Source organism: Strix uralensis, chromosome 1 (assembly GCF_047716275.1).
Source record: "Strix uralensis isolate ZFMK-TIS-50842 chromosome 1, bStrUra1, whole genome shotgun sequence".
NCBI lineage: Eukaryota > Metazoa > Chordata > Aves > Strigiformes > Strigidae > Strix > Strix uralensis.
In genome coordinates, this window is record NC_133972.1 from 98,745,688 (window position 1) to 98,766,180 (window position 20,493).

The 20,493-nt window shown below is 43.7% G+C and overlaps 1 long non-coding RNA gene across 1 annotated transcript in view; it reads right to left on the reverse strand.

Annotated features, from left to right (window-relative positions):
• Positions 1-7,891: 7,891 nt before the first annotated feature.
• LOC141954061 (uncharacterized) overlaps positions 7,892-20,493 on the reverse strand; it is a 41,223-nt gene continuing 28,621 nt past the window's right edge. The window contains exons 3-4 of the long non-coding RNA XR_012632077.1: positions 20,179-20,317; positions 7,892-8,034 (exon numbers count right to left, since the gene is read on the reverse strand). This is a non-coding gene — a long non-coding RNA (uncharacterized LOC141954061). The remainder of the gene's footprint in view (positions 8,035-20,178; positions 20,318-20,493) is intronic.

Below are 20,493 nucleotides of genomic sequence, written 5' to 3' on the forward strand. Positions count from 1 at the left end.
ATCGAGAGGGAGGGAAGGGAGGAGAGAGGAGAGGCGAGGAGTGAGAGCCGGCCTCGGCCTCGCCCCCGCCCGGCCCCGCTCCCCGCCCCGCGGCACTGCCCGCGCCACCGCCCCCCGCTCCCCAGCCCGGCCGCGGGCGGGGATGCCCCGCCGAGGCGGCACACGGCGGCCCCTCGCCGCCCCCCGCCCGCCTTACCGGGCCGGCAGGGAACCAACGCGGCGGGCACGGACAGCGCGGCTGCGCCCGCCGAGGAAGGGGCTGCCCGGCCCCCCGGCCCAGACCGGCGGGTAGGGGAGCGGCGGGGCGGGCTGCACTCCCGGCTCGGCTCGGCTCGGCTCGGCTCGGCTCGGCTCGGCTCGGCTCGGCTCGGCTCGGCTCGGCTCGGCTGGCCGCTGCCCGCTCAGCGGCCCGGGAGGGCGGGCGGGGGCGGGGGAGCTGCAAGCCCGGCTCCGTGTGAGTGGCCGGGCCAGACAGGGCGGGCGTGGGAGCGGAGGGGACGGGACGGGACGGGATGGGGGAAACCCGCGGGAGAGAGAAGCGACAAACGCCACCGGCAGCACCGGCTCAGAAAACCCGCCTACAGCGCTTTTGCCGTAAGCTTGGCAAAACCGAGCCTTGCCGGGCGGCTGTCCCCGAGGCTGAGCCCCGCGGGGGACGGAGGGTTTTCGTGAGCCTCCCACCTTGCCCAGTCCCTGGCGTTGCTCCCTACCGCTTGTTTCTCGTTACCTTTATTTTTATAGATTTTTTTTTTTCTTTCCTTGGAGGCAGCGCAAAGAACTTTTTAAAAATTAGTAGCGGCTTTGGCCAGGAGAGGGGCTGAAGGGCGGCGATGGGGCAGGCACGGCACAGCAGGCTTCTCCCGGGGCGTTTGAACCCAGGAGTGCGAGCCCAGCAGCGGGGGCCCCCATCACCTTCAGCCTCGCACCCCGGGCAAGGCGTGGGCAGGCCCCCCCGCACAGCCTTCACGTCGGTGCGGGCGGCACAGTCAAATCTCAGTGTGCCGTTTCAGAAATAGTCCCCTCACGCCGTTTCCCCAGGAGAGCAACTGTTAGGCCTGTGGGTGAAAGGAGAACCAAGCTGGAGGCGGGGGAGCCTGGCTGATGTTACGGCTGTATGTGCCTGCTCTCGCTGCGCCCGGTGCGGGGCACCCTGGCCTCTCTCGGGCATTACAGGAGTTTCTTTGCGGGATCCCCCCCGACCCCCCCCCTTTGCTTCACCTTGCTTTCCCGGCCACTGTGGGAGGATGGCAGAGATGGCACATGGGTCAGGCCATCAGCCAACACGGAGACCGGGAGGCGGAGCAAGTAGGCTGAGTAAAGTGACAGTGAGAAACTCAGGCGAGGGACTGCGAGGGGAAGGGGAGATGCTGCCCGACCTGCCTTTTCACCCGGCTGCCTTGGCGACAGTCCCACAGGTTCTGGTTAATGGTCACCCCTTTCCCCAAACCCTTCCTCCCCCTCAGGCTTGAGCTCATACCTCTGCATAGTCTGCCCGTTGGAAAGTGCCTTGCCCAGCTCAGTGACCACAGTAAATGCAAGCAGCTTCTCTGGCCCCAAAAGTGGGAGTTTCTTTCTCAGCAAGCAAACTTGGTCAATCTCGGTCACAGAAGCTGCATGAGAGTGATGGCATTGCTATCTGCAAGAAACCCCCTTCCCAGGCAGATTGCAAATATTTTGAAACATTCAGTCATTGGATTAATTTGCCAGTAACAGAAAGGAAAAGGACACGTTCATCTTTTCTGTAGTACATGAATAGAAGATTACCATAAATGCCCACTTTTGTCTTGTACCAAGGCTTTTGCATTATGGTCAAAATATGTTTCTCTGCATTCACCCCAATGTATAACAGAACACTTATTTAGTGTAGTCATCCTCAGTTTTGTCTTCTTTTGCTTTGACAGCCTGAGGTCCCCCCTTAATTCCTGTCTCCTCAGCAGAGTTAAGAATGCTGCTTTCTGTTCCCTCCTCTCCCATCCCTCCATCCCTGACATACACAGGCAGCCTTAGAGCAAGGGAGGCAGCTGGCTGTCCAAGCTGTAGGTAGAGAAACAAAAATACAAGTTTGCAGAAGCAAAACACTGATCTCTGATTTCCCTGTTAACATGGGTAGAAGTTGACTGAGTCTCCACAGTTCAGTAATTACCCTGGTCATCTGAGCCACATGCCATGATAATGAGCCACATGCATATTCCTAATTTGTGCCCTTATGAAAATAAATAGGTTGGCTTACATACTTTATTTTGCAAGTGGATTGGTTCTGCACATTGTCAGTTACCATAGCTCCAGGAATGAATGGTGAACTATTAAATCACAGGAACTTGATTTCATATCTCTATTCATCATCTGTTCAGTCATTTTTCATCTCACCTTTTTACTCCTAAATCTAAATGAACTCTTCCCTATCCTAGAATAGATGCTAAAGCTGCACAGGCACAAAACCTCTACAGAAATCCCCAAATCTTTCCCTGTCTGCATCATTAGCAAACTACACTGCTCCAGTTATTTCAAGAACCTGAAGGAACTTCCCTTACCTCATCTGTAACTTCTGCTCTACCATGATACATCCGAATAGAGGTGTAAAGCACAAAACAACAAAGCAGTATTTGCTTATTATGTTCACTTCTTTTTATAGCACAGCAAAAGAGCAAAAGCCTATTAATCACCAAAATCTTGATCTTAATATGTGTCCAGAGCATCAGCAGCACTGACTGCCCATGGCCCCAGTTCTTCAGTTGCGTTTAGCTGATGGAAAAACCTGGTGAAATGCGGGGAGCACACTCTGCGATACAGCACAGGAATCTGCCTTTCTCCAGGCTCCTTGGCACTGGGCCTGGCTTGCAAAAAAAGGGCAAAGGGGACATTTCTAGTGTGCATTGTAATCCCCACAATTGGGGTGCTATGCTCATTTTTTAGGCAAAGGCCATTAGTTTGGAGAGGGGCTGCATGAACTTTTGCAAATGTCATGTTTATGACACTGAGCATGTTCAGCTCCTCCCCCCCCCACCCCCCCCCCCCCGCCCCGTGACTGCTTTCAACACTTTCCTGTCTGTATAGCTTCATCTCTGTTTAGATGGGCCACTTCAATATGTTTCCTAAGAAAGTTAAGTCATTTAGATGACAAAATCCTTGCTGTGAAATAGTTTAGGCCTTTAAAAATGAAAAATTAATCATCAGTGCAATTTCACATTTCTGCTTTTATGCAGTCTTCAAAACATTATTCCTAGTTTTCCTCACCTTCACTGCTAGTAGTATTATTGAATCAAACCTTTAAGGCTACATTTTTCTTCTGCTAAAACTGGCCTGCAATGTTTCAGGAATTTGAGTTTATAGTATAAACTTAACTGAACACGTAAGGAATCTAGTAAAACTAGTCTAATACCAAAGAATTTGTTTCCAATGTAGCAAAAAGATGTTAAAATTAGCTCAGCATTATTTCTTTCTATGATTTAGCTGTTAGAGGACCATCCTAGATTTGGAAACCAGGTTTGAGCTTAAAAACCAAGGAAAAAATAACAAACCTGAATTTATAGCAGGAAAAGATTGTGAATAGAGGTTAGTTAATGTGGTTAGGTTTAGTTAATAGCAAACACACATTTTTAACCACATAAATCCTTTTCTCATTCTAAGCAATCTAGAAATTGCAATCTAAGCATTAGACTCTGTAAGAGAGTTGACTTACTGTACAATTGTGAAATTCCTGTCTATGTAATTATAGCAATTGGAGCTGTGTAGCCTCAAGCTCACAAAATTCTTTTGTTTTGCTATCCACAGGAAAAAAAAAAAAAAAAAAAGAAAAAAAAGAAGGGAAATGAGATTTTCAGGTCTTACTAGACCAATTCCTTGAGTCCCAGAGCACTGCTTCTTCAGAAAGTTGTTTTGGGATTTAGCCCTACAGGTGCTATTGTTTTTATTAGGAACCTGAAATAACTGTGAGCAAATGATATCAATTTTACAGAAACATGTCAAAATAATGAATAAAAATGGTGAGCAGTTTAGGTTTGAACAAATATCACGTCATTGCTAGTCCGTACCAGACTAACACAACATTATCAAATACTACTGAAGAGGCTGAATTTGCTTCAGAAAGGCTTGGCGATTCGATGAGTGGGTTAATCAAGGGGGAATGAGGATATTGTGCTTGGATCTGCCCATAGTCAGATAGCAAATTACTGACAAGTTTTTGGTTCATCTTTTGTTTCTCTTTTGTGTCATGCTGAGGAGCCTCCTTTGTGACTCAGTGCCAAACTGCACTTCTACAGCATCCAGAAGAGAGCAAAGGCAGTTCCTGCCCTGCACAACTCAGGGTTTTTGGAGCAGCGATTTTAGTTTTCTTCATGGTTTTTAGAGGCTTATGTGTAAGAAGTCTGTGATGTCAGTTGAAGCTCCCAAGGAAAGAACCAGAAAAGACACTTACCACACAAAAACATGACAAAGAAGCCCTCTGAAAGAGCACATGGATACAGATACAGCTTTATGTAGCTTTAGCTGAGATGGTTCATATTATTTCTGAGTTATCAGGTAATTACCTCCCATGTATGTGGAAAAATTGAAGCTTGCCCTTTGTCTTGTCCTGTCTCAACCTGCTCTGTTTTGAAAGATAGATCTGTTCAGAGATTTTTTATCTCCCAAAATTTACTGAAGTCACTGAAGAGTTTGGAGGGTATTTGGCCTTAACACACCTAGAGAAAGGAATTGGAAGTGTGATGGAGAAAGCTAGAGACTCTTCCCCAGCCTCTGCATGGAAAAGGCTGTTGAGGAAACCCCTGCTTGACTGTTCACTCCTGTCTCTAAACCATGGTGTGGTCTGGAAGGTGGCGAGGTGGAGTGAGGGATGGCCCAGCACAGCAGATGAGCAGGCGCAGGATGCAGCACCGGCCCAGCACTGATGCTCGGGAACTGCAGGGAAGATCAAGCACTGTCATGCCAGGCAAAAATATTCTGGAAAGGGAAGGTCTTTTTGCCTTAGAGAGCATTTCAGAGCACATGTGCAGGGTGAGGAACGTGATGTACATGAACAGAGACGGGCAAATGGTTTAAAACTATGATGTAAATAGAGTAAGAGGAATTTCTGTGAACGACACAGCCATCTGGAAATTAAAAACAGGCTATTTTAAATGTGGCTAAAAGTGGACACAACAGATATCAGCATAACTCAGACAGAAGCTGATATCTCTCTATAATATGCTGACACAGTCCTGAATGTAAGAACCGTAGAACTTTGGGGATTTTGTTTTAAAGGTTGGTTATTGATTACCTGCTTATTCTTCCTCTTTTTTTCCCCTACAGTTTTATAGTCTGCTGCTTTTCCCTAACATTTCATTCTATACATTTTGGACAAGTAGCCTTCTATTTCCTCTTTTTTCTACCATTCCTCTTACGTGAACTTCTTTGAGGATTTGAAACCCCAGGCCTAGTGTGCAATTAAACTGACATTAACAAAAGGATATTTACCTGGACAGACCCAGTGGGCCAGAGCTCATTTTCTTGGGCTCAGCTGTGGCAAGAACCTTCCTAGGGAAGATGCTAATATAAAATGCTTGCCAAAATCAAAGATGACTTATGACTTGTACTCATCTGACAACAGTGTCAGAGAAGACAGTATAATACTATTATCCAGGGAAAATATAAAAATAGTCTTTAGGATCATGTCATATTATATAACTGAAAAAAGCCTGTGTGCAGTCTTGACCAGCTTACAAACCAAATCTGAATCAAAACATTAGCTAATTTATGTAAATGTATCGTCATTGTACTGGGCTGGGTAATCCCACTCAGCCTGCTGGTCAGGGTGACCCAGCTACAGCCATTCCTCACTGCGAGGTTTTTGCTTTTTGCTTGCCATGCCAAGGAGAGTCTGAGGCTGTCCAAGCAGCATTTCAGAGAAACGACTCACTGCCCCCCAGATGCTGGTGCAGCTAAATATCCCTTCAGCCTTACCTCTTTCTCTAATGAGAGTAAGTTGTGCTATGCTTAGAATTACCCTCCCTTTCAACATTTTTGTGAAAGAGAAGTAGAGCTTTTGGGCCACTCAGCCCAGCAGAAGTAGCAGAAAGGGAAACTTAACGAGCCTTCTGCGTAAATAACTTTCCACAGATCTGAAAACAGTTCGTTTAGAAGTGGTGTGAAGTCGTAGCTGAGCACTTGACTTTGTCATGACGCTTTTCCAGTCAATGGGGTATAGACAGGCCAGGCTTTTGTAAAGCCAGGCAGGACTGACAAGGGGAAGGCAGAAGGGATGCTCCGTGCATGGTCCAGTGCAGCAATGAAGAAAACAGAAAGCTCGCTCTCTGTAAGCTATGGACGTGGCATGTTCCCAATTTTCCTTATGCAGCACATTGCGTACACAACACCACGTGGCTCCACTGTTGCAACCAGTCCGCGCCTCTCCCATGTGTTGTACCCAACCCTCCTCCCAGCACGCACGGCTGGCACTGTGAACGATGGCAGCAAGGAGTGCCTGACGCCTCTGAAACGCTGGCTTTTGTGGGGGTCTTCAGCTACTAATGGCTGAAACTGCTCTTGAAGTAAATTAGTCCCTGCAGTGACCAAATGCCCTTAGAAAACAATTCTCAAGTGAGCTATGTCTGTACTGAATACTCAATACCAGGGTTTCTATTTCAAGGCTATTTCTATTTTCATGTATATAATATAGCCAAGCTATAATCAGAAGAATTATCTCCACTCACAGTTCTCTCTATAAATATTTAGAACTGTATGAGATAATCTTTATTAACAATGTCCACAACTATCTTTTAGCTCACAGACTGGGTTAAACTTCTACAACTTTTAAATAGATTTTTTCAGTACAGTCTTTCAAGGAAATTTGGAAAGTTTCCATAGTCAGGAGGTAGTGGTATCTCAAGGTTTCATTTTCAAGTTTTGGGATAGATAAATAACAACATATATTTTGTAGAATTTCATAGTTACTTGCATAAGTCTCATTTCACATTTGCATCACCTGATGCACTTTTCAGTTAATCATGATTGATAGCAACATAAAAACCAGGATTTGGTTCTGTATTTAAATCAAAACTAATACACTACAGATAAAGACAAATACATATGTACTTATGCAAAAATAGAAAAGTAGCAGGCTTGGTGCTGCTGCTATTTCTATTGAGTTACATAATTCATGATTGCCTTAGCTGAACAACACTTCAAAGCACACAAAGATTTACATGTATGTGAAAGCTCACCTATATTACACTTAACTATATTCCTTAATTCTTTAGAAAAAATAAGACTCTTTGACATACCATATCATCTCTAGAATTCTCTGTAAACTAAACAGGGACTTGAATAGCTGCATGCTGTTAAATTACTACATGTGCCCCCAAACACCTACCTTTTATTCATTCCCACCCCAAATGTAGGCCTCATGAACCTGCTGAAATTACTGAATTACATTAATATGAGACTCACACCCCTGAAGGATAGAGCTTTAATGGATGCTATTGGTAGGAAAGCATCTGAAAAAGGCATCTGAAGACTGACATACTTAAAGCCTTATATATAATTCAGACCTAGGTTAAAAGTGTGAGGAGGTAAATAATGAAGTAACTTACCTTGAGGAATTCTCTCTGGGCATATTTGGATTGACATCACATACAACAAATTTTTTCTAGCCATCACCATGTCATGACACAGTCAGTGGTGTGCAGAGTGGCTTCCCCATCACCCACCCCTCTGAGGCCAGCAAAGAATTCTTAACTCTCCCTTCATACATTTCAGAAGATTTACACCTTGATATCAATAAGTGACAAGACAGTAATAATTTTCTCTCTTTTTGCTAATATACCTTGAGACCGATCCTGCTGCTTATTTCTCTTTCCAGAAGATATGGGTTAGCTGGGTGCGGCAAAGGAAGAGGAAAGGAGGTCTTCCAAAGATGTGTGGTTGTACTAATTCAGGAGAACGTGGGCTGAGATGCAGTACACAGTTGGTTCACCACAGTGTCATTGGACAGACGCAGTCACACAGGGACAAGACAGGGTAACGCTTCTGTCTTTAGAAAGGGTGGCATTCATCCTGATCCTGTAAGCAACACATAATTAGAAACAAGGAAAACTCTTCTTGAATTAATAAGGAAGGGACTGGATAAACTGGCCAGCAAGGAGGGGTGGAAGAGATATGGATTATCTAGAGACATCACTGGCCTGATCCAAAGCCTACTGATATTAATGAGTGGTTTTCTACTGGCCCCGACTGGTTTTTCCCAATCTTTCATGTCACTTGCAAACGTGGGCAGTACTGACTGGGTGTTCTACACAACCTTTCTTCTCTCATTTCCTCCCCCTTTCCTCTTGAACGTGAGGTTAACCATGTCTTAATCCTACCTCAAGTCACTTGTACTGGTGCCACATGAATCTTCACAGGAACCTGCTGTTTACAGGACCCTAAAGGACAACATGAAGGTAAAAAGTCTGTCGTGTGCTTTAAATGCCCTGTATTTGACACGAGGTGGCTGACGAACCTTTGGAACCTTTTTACGTCTGTCTTGGCTGGCTTGCCAGCTCTCCTCACCCTTCAATCTCAGTCTAGGGGAGGGGTATAAATTATGACATAATTAAAATGGAACAACACTCCCTTTCTTCAGGTGAGTCATCTGCAGGTATCCATAAAATGTACAGCGTGAAAATTACCTCTGGTTCAGGGCATTAAGAATATAAAGTAACTACTTAGAGTTCCTTTGGATAAATAAATATGGAGAACCTCTAACATAAATAAACTAATTTCCTACTGTTTGCAGTCACAGACTAGAATAACCAGATTAAAAAGCTTCCTGTGAATTTGCTACATGGGGTGGAGCACTGCTGTGTTGCTTCAGGGACAGCCCAGAAAGCAAACTGTGATGCAAAGGACTACGCTTGGTTCCTCCTCTGCCCCCATGGCAAGAGCTGTCCCCATGGCAGCTGGTGTCTGGCCCAGTGCTCATTGCCCAGCTGGTTGGCACAACTCTGTGCTCCAGCAAAGTGGGCGGTGAGCCAGAGCCCCACCTTTTCTCCACCTTCTTCTCTCTCAACACAAATGGATGACAAGGAAGGAAAACAATAGTCCTGCAGAGACCCGTCTTCTCACAATGCAAGTATCTATCACAGAAAGACCTTACTAGCCACAAAGGGTCTGGGATATAGACCACAATCTCTTTAGTAAATAAGCAGGTGTCTGTAGAGATTTAAAGGAATACATTAGTTTGTTTAATTTTTATACTTATTCATAATCTGATTAAATATTAAAGGAACCGACAGTTTTACATACAATTTTTTCTTTAACTAGAAGATGACAAATGAAGATGTAAATCCTCCTAAAATGCATTAGATTAATGCCTTCAATAACTATAGAGGTGCTTTCACAGCACTGGTGGGTGTTCAAATCTAAGTGTCACAAAAGACACATTACCTTTAGTGATAACTACTGAATCAGAACACACATGGAAATCTTTGCAAACTTTCAATCAAAACTTATTTTGAAACCTATCTACAGCTTCCGAGGGAAAATGAGAAGTCAGAGAGTGACATTTCAATTATTCACATTTAGTGTGCATTTGATGTGCCATACCATCCCAATGGTTGTGAAGCAAAGGCCCGCTTGAGTCGGACGTTGTAGGTGGGCACAAGCATAACTGGCTGCAGGTCTTGCAGCAACCTCTGTGGCCTAAATCGTTGCTCTTTGAAGGTTTTTCAGGATTCCTGGTGCGAGCAGTTCTCTGCTTGTCCTTGTTCCTCCACGTGCAGCAGATAGCTTTGGGTCCTGCTCTGATGCGGGTGTGTGGTGGGCTCCCACCTGCAGACATCTGTGCATGCTTCAAACTGAAGGTTTCCATGACCTCCCCCACCTCAGCCTCAGCTCACTGCTACCGAAACCCTTCTCCATCAGGTTGTCCCATCCCAGCTGAACTGTTGCCAAGCCCACAACATACCTTAAGCAACAGGGTGCACCATCACCCCAGCGCAGGCATAACCTTCCCCTTCTGTGAGATTTTAATGTCACAGCATAGGAGAATATTTGTGCAACTTGAGGTGTGGCATTTTTAACCCTTTGAAAAAGAACAGTATTTGCAAGCGTGTCACTGCAAATCTAAAATATCTTGCTACGATGTTTTCAATTTTAAGGTGATTCCTTAGAAAATTATAAAATACGGTTCACATACATATAAAATTGAATTTCAAAACTGCTGTCTAATACAGATCTTGAAAATGGTGTTACTGCTTTATGAATACCTCATTCCTTTGAATGTTTGTTTTGGCTGGGGTGGTTAATTTTCTTCACAGTAGCTAGTATGGGGCTATGTTTTGGATTTGTGCTGAAAACAGTGTTGATAACACAGGGATGTTTTAGTTACTGCTGAGCAGAGCTCAGGCTGGGGCTGGGGGTGCACAAGAAGTTGGGAGGGGACACAGCCGGGACAGCTGACCCCAACTGACCAAAGGGATATTCCATAACATATGATGTCATGCTCAGCATATAGAGCTGGGGGAAGAAGAAGGAAGGGGGGGACGTTTGGAGTGATGGTGTTTGTCTTCCCAAGTCATCGTTATGCATGATGGAACCCTGCTGTCCTGGAGATGGCTGAGCACCTGCCTGCCCATGGGAAGTGGTGAATGAATTCCTTGGTTTGCTTTGCTTGAGTGCACAGCTTTTGCTTTACCTATGAAATTGTCTTTATCTCAACCCATGAGTTTTCTCACTTTTACTCTTTTGATTCTCTTCCCCATCCCACTGGGGTGGGGGGCATGGGAGTGAGCAAGCAGCTGTGTGGTGCTTTAGTTGCCAGCTGGGGTTAAACCACAATATCTGATGAATAAAGACTAAGCATGGCTAAACCTGGAATTTTCAGATGGATGCAACATAGACTATAAAATACATATATTTATGCATATATATATAATTTTATGATTCTAGAGTTTTGTTTTCTTTGGGGTGGGTTTTTTTTTGCATACTGACTTACTTGGAAGCTCCAGATGCCTGTGGCTTCTCCTGAGACCCAACCTGAAGTAGAGCATCCAGCTCTGGGGCCCTCAGCACAAGACAGCCATGAACCTATTGGAGCAGGTCCAGAGGAGGGCCACGAAAATGGTCAGAGGGATGCAAAACCTCCCCTATGAAGAAAGTCTGAGAGAATTTGAGTTGTTTAGCCTGGAAAAGAGAAGGCTCTGGGGAGACCTTATGGCTGCCTTTCAATACTTAAAGGGGGATTGTAATAAAGATGGTCACACACTTTTTACCAGTGCCTGTAGTGGTAACACAAGGGGTAACAGTTTTAAACTACAAGGGGATAGATTTAGATTGGACATAAGGAAGAAATTTTTTCCTGTGAGGGTGGTGAGACACTGGAGCAGGTTGCCCAGAGAAATTGTGGATGCACCATCACTGGAAGTGTTCAAGGTCAGGTTGGACGGGGCTTTGAACAACCTGACCTAGTGAAAGATGTCCCTGCTCATTCCAGTGGGGTTGGACTAGATGATCTTTAAAGGCCCCTACCAACTCAAACCACTCCATGATTCTTGAGTCCCTGAGTGAGGATTTGGGTATCTGTGTTAGTGCACTCAAGTCAGAATATCGGATTCATTGTTGGCAAACTGAGGATATTTGAGGTCAACTTATAACGGAACCCCAGGATTCAGAACCCTTATTCCTAAATGGAGGTTTTTCAAAGGAAACAGAATAGAGTCCAGCAGCTGAGCCATCAAAGTAGACTGTTTAAATTTTATCACAGAAGCTCAAAATGAAATTAGTGGTTCTGTAGTGGTCTGGTAAGCAGCAGTACGATCAGAAAACAGGTTGTGGAAAACTCAGGGAAGGAAATTTTGATGAGCATGATTTCTTCAACAGTGTTGTAGCAATCTGTAACATGAAAATGAAAGTCTTAATAACATCTAAATTATTGGATTAAGGTTTGGAAAAGTCTAATGATTGAGAAAGGGAAGGGAAGAGTCAGCAGGAAAACAAACCCAAAACAAAGCAACAAAAATTCCCCAAGGCCTTATTGCAAAATTAGGCTTTAAAACATTTGTATCAAGCACCCCTCCACTGGGAGGCCTCTGTCACTGCTCTCTGGGGACATGGGGCTGATAGTCCCAATATGCAGGTCTGGGAGGAGGGGTAAACTCCTTTCCCAAGATGGCAAAGCGAGTGGGGGATCACTATGTCTTGGAAAAGGGAACAGGCTGACTTTATTTTAATCATAATATCTTTGTTTGTAATCCCCAGCTATGCTCTAAGCAAAGCTGAACAACTTTTCCTTTTTACTTCAAATGGGAATGAAATGTGTGGGCATGAAGAGGACGCTCCGGGTAGGCGGATGATGAAAGATCCTGCTAACACTGTCATAAAAGCGAAGCTGCAGCAGGAAGCTGAAAGGACGCCCTGGGTAGATTTGTAATCGGAGCTTCCAGTTTTGATGAGACAGAGGTGCAAAAATAAGCAAAGGATTTTGAAATCCTGAGCTCATGGCTGCTTTGATGAGCTGAAGTGGCCAGGTTGAACTCACAGGCAGTCAGAGATTTCACCTGTCACATCAGTGGAACAAGGATTTCAGCCACTTGTGAAGGACTTGTATTTTTGTCTCTTGCATGCCTAGGTACTCTGTGTTTAAAAGGAAAATCACCTAGACAGCAGAATGATCCTTAATTCAGTCCCTTTGAGTCCTGAACCTGATGGCTGGGCCCAAAAATCAAAGAACCACCTGGCCCACTAGACACCTCTGAATTGGGGGAGGGAAGCCCCACCAGAGAAGGGCTCTTTTGCCATCCAGTGGGGCGAAGGGGAGGCAAACAGAAAGCCCCAATAGACATGCCCTAAAGATTTTTTTTGCACATTGTGTTGCTGTGCCTGAGAGGCATTGCTGAGAGACAGAGTTTACAAACTGGGGAAAAGTTTGCATCTGTAACAATGATATTTATAGCTTTGTAATTTATTTGTGGCTTTGTGAAATGTATCTGGGTAAATGGCTGTCCCAGCCTAAGGCAATAGCTAATATCCACCTGCGAGTGAAAGGTTAGTGGTTATGCTTAGCTAGCTTGGGGGGGCGGGTGTCACGAGATATCATCCTGCAGACTGTATAAGCATAGGAGGCAGAAAACACCAATTTCCCTGCCTTATTGAAGATCCATGTCCAGCTCCCCATTTAGTTCATTTCAGCTGATGGCCGTGGGTAGTTCTCAGCATTAAAGCCCTGTAGAAGTCCTGCAGCCACAGGAGTTGCGTGGCTGGCTGTGCCGGAGCAGGAGCAGCTGGCTGAGAGTGGAGGGGCTCTTGGCAGAGCTGGAGGGCCCATGGAGATGGAGCAGCCAAAGGCAAAGCCCGCAGGGAGCCAAGCAGTTAGCAGAGCATCGCTTTACACAGCAGTTTATCACCCAACAAATCCTAGTTTTCACTTACTGCAGATGATGGGAAAAGGTCTAGCCTAGAAATTACTTCCTTAGAGGAAAAGACTATGAACTGTTGTAGTTAAAGAATAACTATAACAGTCAGTTACTATCACTCAGTTTATCTACCTGGTCAGATTTTTGTTCTCTCTTAAAAAAAACCCCAAAAAACTTTGTTAAATGTTTGATTCATGTTTGCCAACAGGAAAGATTAGCTAGTTCAGTATAATTTTCGCAGTTGTCCAGGTGTGGCCTCAAGTCACCACTTTCGGAGCAACTCCCTTCAATTTGAACCCAGACCTTTTTGCTGCCAGTTACATCCTGGCAGGAGGGTTACCTCTGAACAACAGGAGCAGTGTTTCAATGAAATGACTGCACTCTTCTTTCTCCAGAGAATCCCTGCTACCACTGGTATGTAGGATGGAGGACATGTAGTCTGAAGATACACTAAGGCAGTGTAGTCTATCTCATTAGTTAGAAAAGGAAGCAAAGAAGGAGATTCTAGGAAGAAAAAAGGACAATGTATTAAAATAACTAAACACTATCCCAGACTCCAACAGACTCCTTGGCTCTGAGCAATTATGAATGATGCTGGGTACATGGGATGAAACTTAATTTAGACTGCAGTTTCGTAGTCACTTCAAGCTAATCTAAGTTGGCACAGTTTATGAAAGAAGCAGTCTCGCCTGCCTGTCTGTCCCCAGCAAAGCTATTCCTTCTTTTTTTCCCTCCCCCTTCACACACAGAGCAGCTTTATCTGTCTCTGCATGGCATGCAGTGGGGCAGGTGGTTGTCCCAGAGGAACAACGCTGCTGCTCCCATGCACACTTGAAGCCTCCCCATGCCCCCTTCCAGGTTACAGCCATCCTGAAAACAATGGGAAAAAAGTCATAAACTACAGAGAATGGTTTTGCTAACGCAAACAGGTTTCCTGGTTTGATTTGGGGTGGGATTGGAGTGGAGTGCAGTGACATCTTCAAGCAGTGATGACAGTACAGCAACATACCCCGAGTACTGTGAAACAGGGGAGCAGTTAAGACACTTGGAATTGAAAAGCTCTGGAGTCAGCACCAATTCCAGCATTTCCTAGCTTAATGCTATTTTATGTTATTGCTGTGTAACATATTAACTTCTAGAGGTCACAGCCCATCAGTCCTGATCCCCTGGTGACTTGTCCAAATACAGGCAAGCAAAATGCTATCTGTTGTAGTCATGGAGGAGAAAAAAAAGTGCTTTTTTCATATACATATTTTTAAAAATTGTTTGGTCCATTAAGATAGTGACACCCTTCCAGTACTGTGTTTATCTTTGGATACTATAATGGGACATTGGACTCAATGTTTTGAGTCGTTAATCCTATGTCAGGGAGCCCAAGCTGAACTCAGCAAACACAGGCAAAGTATGTGCCCACGTGTGTACACCTCATTCTACTTTTCCTGAAGTTTATATGTATTTTCATGAGTGCAACCTCAATCTCACAGCTGAACATCTATGATTGTTTTAAGGTAATTGCACAAGGCAAAATACAACTAAAATGCAGCAGCCTTATTTAGGATACTTAAAACCTAATTCCAAATAAAGGAGTGGTCAACAAAAAGTCCCCTGGCATAATTTCTGAGATCACATGCTCGTTTTGCAGGAAGCTGGCTTTCTCCTGCATTAGAAGAGTTAAACAACTGTAAGTATAACTTGGGTGTAAATTTTATTGAGATCTGCCCTTCACTGTCAGAGATATGCAAAGGGTACTCATATAAACAAGCACTGTTTACATGTATCTTCTCAGTAGTGGCACTCTATTATTAAACATTAATTCTTAGGAATGTGTATGTTATGCAACCTTTTCACGTGCTCTTTGGAACTGTTAGCAACTTGTAAGGACACTTTTGGTAACTTAGGATCAAAGCATGGGTTTGGGAGAAAGGTTCATACACAAAACATTTTTTTTAATTTTTTTTTTTTTTTTAATAAAGGTGCCCTGAAGTTTGTGTTACAACCACTGAATTAGAAGGAGAGCAAAAAAGATCTTGACTGTTGGTCCCACCTGGTATATTTGCATTCCGACAGTGGGGGAGAACAGACACACAAGCAATAAAAGCAAGTTGGCAAAAAAGGCTATGGGAATAACGTAAAGATTTGAGATCAATTCTGGGGAAACCATCAAGCAAGTATTTTTAATGCAAGGTTCCTGTCAAGAGCAGCATAGGTGAGAGGTCTCTGCTCCACCTGTTGGTGGAGAGGAAGAGGGAAAACTCTGCCTAGAGAACTAAAGAGAGCAAACACCCATGTTTGCTGGTGTCTGCTGGGGAGTGTGCAGCAATAGTTACATAGACACTGAGTCTTCTTTGTGTCTTTGGAGATATGAAAGTGAATCAGAAACTCCCCAAGAGACTCAAGGAGGAAAAAAAGAGAAGTTACCTTCTTGCCAGCAAACAACCCTACCAGGCCTACAGTTAGAACTTGAGAGGGATGCTTGGACAAATGCACCTCACTGTCCAAACCACACACAGTGGTGGGGTGGGGGTTTTATGGGGTGGGGGTGATTTTGTGGTTTAGTTGAGGTCTGTTACTTTGGAGTGCTTTCACAGAATCATAGCATGGTTTGTGTTGGAAGGGACCTTTAATGATTATCTAGTTCAACCTCCCTGCAATGAGCAGGGACTTTTTCAACTAGATCAGGTTGCTCAGAGCCCCATTCAACCTGGCCTTGAATGTTTCCAGGGATGGGGCATCTACCACCTCTCTGGACAACCTGTGCTAGTGTTTTGCCCCCCTCATTGTAAAAGCCATTGTTCTGTGAAGTGAGCCCAGCATACTGTCAGCAGGGTATCACACCCTCTAGCTACTGCAAGGACTTACTGCTTGTTATTTTACAGTATGTTCTACTTTTTGCTTACCCCAGATTGGTACCCACTAAGAAAAGCTTCCAATTTGAAGAGTTTTTGGCTGTTTGTGTTATTCCAGGTTGATCTGCTCAGTATCTAGAGGCTTCCAGGAAAAGAAGCCTGTAGAGTTATCTTTCAAGAAGTATTACATCTGGTATCATTACGTCTTGGTGAAAGGTTTAGTTTGATGATTTACTGTGATAGTGGGGATACAGTTAGATCTTGTCTGTGGGAAAGCAAATCATTGACACACCCACAGTGCATAAATGACAACACATGTTAAAACACTCATGTAAGGAGATTCAGACTGACCCTAGCAGGCAGAGATATCTAGAATATGCACTTAGAGTATCTCATTCAGTGAAGCACAACACACACAGCAGAAAGTTCAACATGGTGGCCCCGAGTCAGAGCTGGTCTGTATTTTTAGACTCTATAACCTGAGTGTATCTGAACAACAGTGACAGTTCAGTATCTCTTTGAGTGCTTGCTGGGCACATTTTTCAAAATGCCTGTAGTAGGGAGAAATTGCCCACCTTCATCTGAAGTCAAGAAAAATTCCTCCGGGAGTCACGGTGATTCAGGAAAAGCTGAGCTCTGCCAAACTGGAACAGGTTCAGAGGGAGCACTGCCTATAATCAATTCATTACATAAACCTCAGATAAGGGAGTGGCAAGAAATCTTCCTGCCACCAACCACGAAAAACATTTAAGGGGAAACAAAGCAGCCACTGCATGGGCTTTTAACAGTCTACTCAATCTCGGTAGAATAAAGGCCCCAAAGGGCCTAGTGGTAAATACAGAGGAAATTGAAACCAGAGATTAAGCTGCTGTGTTGAGCCATAATGTCATTTCTTCTAATATCTCCAGGCACTGAGAGCAGCTGCACTTAAGTAGATAGCCTTAGGAAATAACTTTGTTGTCCAAGAAAGCAGGAGAAAAGTTATTTTCTTTCCTCACATTTTGCAGGATTTGTTGCTCAAGTTACAAAACTGCTATGAAACGTAATAACAAAAGACAACCCTGTGTAGCAAGGACCAACAGAAGTTAACCCCCCCCCCCCCCAAACAAGCAAGTCCCACATCTCAAGCAAGTGCCACATAGGTTTCCATGAACTGCTGAGTTTCTTTGGGCATCAAACCACTGGTCACACGTGTAGGATCATACTGCCTCAGGGCTGGTAAAGCCTCTGAGCACAGGTCTCAGTAGAAACCAAATGCAAAATAAAATTTGAAGTTGTGTTTCACACCAAATCTGTCATAATTCAGTACTTGATCTTGTGTACATGGCTAGGACCCCTGAAATAGTTATTCTACATGCTGTGCAAGAAAATACTGTCAAAATCCAGGGTGAAGAAGAAAACAGCTTATGGTCATGGTTTAAGCACAGCTCTTGCAGCATTTCAGCATGTCCTGGAGAGTGCCTGGTTGGAGGAATTAGCCAGGAGCATTGGTTTGTTCAAATGAGTTCACATTTGGGAAAACTATAACCTATAGACTACATACCAAAGGCTCCTAAAATTTTACAGTAGACAGGAACAGGAGAAAGAGGTAACAATGTAACACCTGTCCTGATGAATGCAGGAAGGGCAGGCAAAGAAATTAGAAAGAAAAAAAAAAAAATCACAAAAATGCCTAAGCAGACACCTTCATAAAACACTTACTTATGCCTCTGCTTTTGAAATACTAGTGTCCCAAACTTCCTGAGTATTTAGTGGGAACTTCTGGGATTCATCCAGAATTAAGCTACAGCTGTAAAGTTAAGGAAAGGCAATTTGAGAACATCCCCAAAGTCTTAAACCTTCTGAGGAGAAACTTTAGCCTCTTTTTAAAATTAATAGAAGAGGTTGGACAGGAGCCATTTCTCCCTCTGAGATTGTCATTTTTCATGCCCAGAACAATCAAGTATGTTTTGCTCCATTCTCTCTAGGGGCTGTGTTGCACAGAGCAGTACACCCAGCTCTGGGCAGGAGAGCTTTCTAGGAAGGCTGTGTCCAACAGCTTCCCAAGAGGCCAGAACAGCACCGCATGAAATTCAGGGCTATCCTGTTTAGCAACTCAGTAAAAGGAGAATGAACGCTTTTATAACTATTTGAGTAACAAACTTTATGGGTACCTCTTTGGTATCAAAATGCCTTTTATTACTTGAATGCAAGTCTTTTTCTCACATGTCTCACGAGATGCGCATTTTGCTAAGGTATATAAGAAACCCCACCCTAAACCAGACCTGCTTACACAGTGGAACTGTATGTTCATTCAGTGGCTGCACCAAGATAAATATATTGATCTCACTGCCCTAGCTCATCCTGAGGGAAAAGAAAGTTTGTGTGCAAACAGAACCTAAAGAGGATCTTCCTAAAGAGGTTGGGTGAGAGATCTGAATAACCAGTGAAACATTTCTTCATGGACAAAACATATTATGAGCATAAGAAATTAACCCCAAAGTGTTTCCCATATTATCATGGTACTTTTCCTTTATGTATGACAACATGTCTTTGTAATTCTTTATCACCATCATGTCAGGGGTCAAACGTGGAACTTAAAATTTACAAAACATATTAAAGCTTCCTCATAAGTCTCAGTTAGGTACAAAATACCTTAAAAAACAAATTCCTTAACCACAGTTCCTCTCTGCAGTTTAAGTTAGAGTAGAAGAGTATAAGACTCTCACATGCCCTAGAAATAATTAATCTGGCAATGTCTTTATTCTGTCTTTGCATTTCCCTCACATCCAGGTTCAGGCCAGGACAACAGACAGGGCTTAGCCTGACACACAGGAATTCTCCAGCTAAGTGCCTAAGATCTGAACACAAAAAAACCCAAACCTAAACAAAAAAACCCAATCATCTAAAGATCCAAGCAAAAAACCCCAAACATACTGAAAAAAAGAAAAAAATATCCCCAAACCCCACAACTTTGTAAGAACAGCCAGATTAGTTCAGACTAAAAATCCACTAGCATACTGTCCTGCCTCTGAAATAGGCCACCAACAGCGAGCATCTGGAGAAGAGAGTAAGATCAGGACAAAAGTAAAATGATAATTTCAGGTGCCTTAATAAGTGTTCAGCTAGATAACGTTTCATTTATTTTTAATTGAAGTCTACAGTCTTTATAGCTGCATGATTTTTCTTAAAGTGAAGGAATAAGGAGAGAGGAAGAAATTTAGCAACACCATAATTAACTACTTAGGGTAAATCCTCCCATCAGATTCATGAGACAGATTTCAGATAAGCAGCTCAAATGAAGGATTACCTTGCTAGCAATGCGGAAATGTTGATCAGCTTGATATTTCCATTCTGCAGCCAAGAGTTCACACTGGCTGCTCACTATTTTCTGCAAGGAGGTAAATCTCCACAAAGGCAGCAGGTCTAATCCAAAGGGGATTTTGGTTTTAAAACCCCCTCACATGACCATCTTGTACTTGTTGGTTTTCAGGCAGAAATGAGATCTGAATATAAATGCTGCTCAGATTTGAGAAGGGTTATTAGGCAGGAGGATGCCCTGATGGTATGATGGATAGGATGGAACACATTGCATATGTACTAATATGGTGTCTTAACACAAACATTAGCACTTAAGAGCATCACAGAGTACTCAAGCATTCTGGAAATATTAAGTTCAATTAAAAATATAATCTCCTATGACTGATAACACTCTCAGCATATGTTTCATAGCATTTAAAGACAAATGGAATCCATCAAGCCAGTACATTTAAATTTCAAGGAAAAAAGTCCTGTCCATCATCAGGAATACACTGAAAAAAGCATACAAAATTTAAACTGGAGCCTTTTCATATGCATAACGGTCTTGCATACACCAGTCGCATTTGGTGTCTGGGCAACCAATGCGACTGAACAAGTGATATACTTCCATTCCCAATGGAAAGGAGGGATAATGTTTTGTGGCATCTCATGCCTATCTCTTAGCTCACCTGCTTTTTGCCATGCCCTTTTCAGTCCTTTTGTCTCATTCAGAAGTGTCAGAGATGGCTTCAACAAATCCTAATTTCAGTTTCAGGATATAAAAGCAGTTGGCTGGATGGGGCTTAAAGGACTCTATGTCTTCATTCTCTACACAACAGAAAAACACATACACACACTTTAGTTATTTATGTTTTTAAACAAAAAAGAGAGGATCCAGAAGCATCTGGGGAAAAAAAGGTAATACAAAAGAATTGCTATTACTGCACTCACAGAAGTAGTACCACTCTCTTCAGATTTTGTTACTTGGATATGGGCTGCACATG